We start from the raw sequence: 5,045 nt of genomic DNA on the forward strand, positions 1-5,045 counted from the left end.
GTAATAAAATATTGGCAGTGTTCTAACAAACTGAGGTACTGTTCACCAAGAGGTGAATTACTTTGTGTAAGCCTGTTCATAATGAGCTACAGTAAGCAATAAGCAATGGCTAAAAATAAGTGATGTAATAATAAACATGTAGATTAGCATTATAGCTTTTCAGGCTGCAGCATCATTTAGCTGGTTTAACATTTTAAAATTCTAGTTTGCTAGACAAACTCTGTGTGGATAGGTTTCTAGAGTGAGCAGATGGCATTTTAGCACTAGCTTGCTGTATGTAATGCTGTGACAAAATGAGCTACTGAATGTTTAATAACAGAAGCTGATACAGCATACAGAATTCAGTGATTAATGCTAGCACTGTAACGTGGTGAGCCTTAGTGATGTTTGTAAGGGTAACGTTAACTCATTCTTACAGTTTATTTATTCTTTTTATTTGCATATTACCACAGCAAAATTTGCATATTGTCACAGCAAAATTTGATAATGCCAGCTACTCTTTATGTAACACTTCATGTTAAATTTCATTATGAATGGACCAGTAGAAGGTCCAGAATTACTTTAAAAATCTAGTTCCATTAATTTCCATTCAGATTTAAAGGTGCAGTATGTAAGATTTAGTGACATCTAGTGATGAGGTTGCAGATTGCAACCAACTGAATAACCCCCCCTTGGCCCTCTCTTAAGTGTGTAGTAAAACGTACAGTGGCCGTCATGTTTTCACTTCTTTGATGATGAGGATTCACCCTCCTTTTCTTTTCCTTGTGCTAAAATATTATGATCCTTCATTTGTCAAAATTAGGGTTCTCAAACTCTTTCATAGCACAAAATGGTTAGCCAGCACTGACAGCAGCTGCTGATTCTTCTTCTTTCTACGTCTACCAACCAGTGCTATAGCAGCGTCAAATTCAAGCAGCCGTTTCAACGTAAAAATGTGAAAGGCACTTTCCTGAGCCAGTGTTTGGTTTGTCTGTGCTGGGCTACTATAGAAACATGATGGCACAACATGGTGGCCTTTGTTGGAAGAGGACCCGCTCCCTATGTAAAAAAAAAAGAAGGGCTCATTCTACGCTAACGTAAACACAACAATTTGTAGGTACAAGTGATTATACACTAATAAAAAATTGGATTTATATATGTACATATACTCCATGTCTGCTAATAGATCCCCTTCAATCTTACACATTGCACCTTTAAGAAGACTTTTTCCTTCTCCTGTAAAGTTTTTTGGAGAGTCACTGTGGATATATGAATTTTCTTCCAACAGTGATAACAGGTTGTCTGACTACTTTATCTGTCATTTTAAGAAATGCTCCCAGACTTTGCTTCTTATCTGAACTTTCAGCCCTAATTGTCTCTCCTGGAGATCTACTTTTACTGCAGAGTTTAGTTCCAACCTGCTAAACCCACTAACAACCATGTCCCAGTTGATCTGATAACAGAGTCACAGGGAAAAAAGCTTTGTTTAGATATATAAATTAAAAATATCTGAGTTGACTTCCATGCGACTGGCGGAAGTGAAGAGCTTCCAAGATTACTTAACCACTTAAAGTGTTCTGAGGCAAATGTGCAGTGATTTAGGCTAATGCTAATTGCTCGGGTATTAGCTTCCATTACTTAGCAACATTAGCCTCGTAGCTGTAGAGCAAAACTAAAGAAGAAAACTTCTGACACCAAAACATGTCTTGGCTGATTGGCTACATTTCACTGAACTACTGTTTTCAACAGACTCCATCTTGACAAGACTCTCTTCTCCACTGGTAGCTTCTCCTTTCATTTCTTTTCTTTTCTTTATCTTTCTCTTTATTGTCGTTATGCTTCTCTCTCTCTCTATCTCTCTCTCTGGTAATGGCTCAGTCTGTGTGCCATAGAGGCTGATTGATCTGATCTTTCTATGTCAACGCTGGAGCTCGGCCACAGCCGATATCACAATTTAACTTTATTCCCTTGAGTGACCAACCAGAGAACCCAGTAATTTAGACTTTCAAGAAACTGAAATAGCTTTTAAAATACTTAAAAGTCATTTCTTTCACTGAGGAAAACTTGACGTGAGCGCAATTTTTTCCAAGTGCGAAGGGTCGAGACTGAGGTGAGACAGAGGAATGTTTGAGTACAGTCTGCATCTCCAGTTTGTTATTGGAGCAAAAAGGTGGTTGACATGTCTTACTTAGCAGGCTAATGGCTCGCTGGAGGGCACAACAGCATTAGTCTGGATTTTCAACCTTTGACTGTCAAGAAACCACCTCTGCTTGGTGACCCCTGTAGCATTCACATGTCCACGTTGTTATGGAAACAACCCCTCTTTTATTGACATAACATTAGGAGAAATACAAATGTACATAGCCAGCCCACTCCATATCTGTGTATTCACAGCACTGTTAAACATTCTCAGACTGCCTCAGGAGGTGTTTATGCTTGTGTATATGTCTTTATGGAAAGTTAATCCATCTTTGTACTGTGAATTTCAAGCAGTGGGTCATTGCCCTGGGGGCAACGTGACAATATATTACTGTGATAAATTATAGCATGCTATGAATTTTGTGGTTATCGTGTCTACCTCTACACCAACTGCATGTATCATAAACAGATTTAGACAATTCAGAGCCTATAAACAACAGCCAGTGAATAGTAGCTACATAAACTGCATAGTAAGTAGATGACTGGATGTTGCAATTATCTGTTTTTTAAATATTTTGATCAGTTCTTGGATTTTCCTACTGTTTTTCTCCTGTTCCTTCTTAAATAGTTTGCTTTTTTTCATTATTGAGTAACTGATCATCGTACTTACAGTTTTATAGTCTTTTTTAAACCTTTACCACAGATGCAAAAATGCTGTTCAGCTCTGCTGTTCAGCTCTGCTAAAGCCCCCATAAAACTGGCTTAGTGATGCTTCTGGATTGCAAAAGTATGGCACATTTTACATTGTACGGGTTTTTTCCCAATATGTTAAACTCAGCAAATAAATAAAAATTGTGCCCTAATATTTGCACCAAAAATTATTGGATATGTTAGTTTATAATAGTTCACAAGGGATGTTGTTTGGCAGCTTCCAAGTGCTGAATGTCAGGCTGGAGAGAGAACAGTTGCAAACATAGTTCTGGCTCAATACCATATTTTTAGATACATCTTCGCTATGTTTATCTTCAAGTGATAGTGCATATAAACATAACTAGCTAGCATTTTTCGGACCAGTCAGTGAGGATGATATAAATATGACGTTTTAAACATGACCAGAAACATCATATTTGGTAGTTATTATTCGGTTATTATTATTTAGGTTAAATGTCTATGCTGCAACATTTTTTATGGTAAAAAAAAGACAGCCAACGGCCCCCTAGCAATACCATCATGAACCACTGGGAGGCTGCAGCCCACAGGTTGAAAATCACAGACTTAGAAAATCAACAAAACATGTACTCTGACTGAGGGTGTTCAAACGTTTGTATACAACTGTATAGAGTCACTCAGCCGGCCTGGAAAGAGCTGAAGCCACCCGGGAAGCCACACAGCTGTGGTGTAGCATCGCTCAACTGGCCTGCGGGTAGAGGGTGTTTCAAGTTGCAGTAAAGAACTATGAAGTGTAATGAGAATAATACGATATTCTCAAGGCCAACTGTGCCCATGACTTCAAAACTACACCTTCAATTTCCTCAACTTTTCTTTATATATGTGAAAATCGTCATTGGTCATATTTCTGTGTCCCATAGGTAAGCAAATAATAATCATCCGGACTTGGTATTGTAGTAGATCAATAAGCCAGGCCAAGAGGAAGTCTATCCTTAGAACTGATTGGATTTACAGCAGTGCAGAACAGGCTTCCCTTCGAGAATAGAGATATGCCTTTCACAAGTCTGTCATTTGTTTTAGCAAATCACATAACGGCCCAGTCATGACCCAAAATCAATACACAGGGCAGTGCTTATAATCTGACAAGCCAGCCGGAATTTGATCTCACTGCTACGTCAGACCAAACTACTTGTGGGAATGTGTTAGAACTGAAGAGTGTTGCCAAATAAATTCATCATGTGTTTAACACCTTTAAACCCTAATAGCCAACATCCGGGCACGCATTTCAGTTCTGTGGTTTCTAAATGTACATGTACTGTCCAGAAAAAAAGATCTCCAAAAAAATCTCCAAAATGTCAGCTTTACAGGACAGGGCAAAAACATTCTTTACTTTTAATTCAGTCAAAGGAAAGAGATTTTATTCCAACTATTTTGGAGCATTTCTGTTGGTCCATCATTTTCACACAATGTAAAGGGCAGCTGCTGCACTCAAACGATGTATGATGAAATAAAAATGTAAAAATAAAGCTTTTTTTTGTTTTTTTAGACAGCAGCAACATGTTTTAAAGTATAAACCCAATTTTAAAAACTGGGACAGTATGCCAAATTCCAATAAAAATATAAAGCAATGATTAGTAAATTCTGCTTCGCTAAAAATTAAAAATGGTACAAAATGGTACAGATGTTTTACCTGTTTGGGGACTTGTCATCATATTTTGCACATCATAATGCACCCCATGTTTTCAATAGGAGATAAGCAGGTCAGTCTAGCACACGCACTCTCTGATTAACCAGCTTTTCTGTTGTAACACATGCAGAATGTGGCTTGGTGTTGTCATGTTAAAATAAGCGAGATGACTCTGGAAAAGACGGCATCTAAAAGGCAGCATATGTTGCTCCAAAATGTTTCAGCCTTAACTGTGCTTTCACAGATGTGCAGATTACCTACTAATACCCCACAACATGACAGACCCTGGCTTCTGAAATTTACACTGGTAACAATCTGGATCGTCTTTTTTTTCTGTGGCCAGGAGAGCACAAGGTTCTTTTCCATCAGCAATCTGATGGAACTGACTCATCAGACCACAATCAGTTCATTTCAGGTGAGCTCAAGGCCAGAGAAGTTGGCAGCGTTTCTGTATGTTGTTTACATATGGCCTCCTCTGTGCATTCTACCGTCTTAACTTGCATTTGTGGATACAGTGACGAATAGTGTTTATTGACAGCGGTTTGTCAAAGTATTCCTGAGCCCATGTGGT

This window comes from Colossoma macropomum, unplaced genomic scaffold (genome assembly GCF_904425465.1).
Source record: "Colossoma macropomum unplaced genomic scaffold, Colossoma_macropomum, whole genome shotgun sequence".
Classification (NCBI taxonomy): Eukaryota; Metazoa; Chordata; class Actinopteri; order Characiformes; family Serrasalmidae; genus Colossoma; species Colossoma macropomum.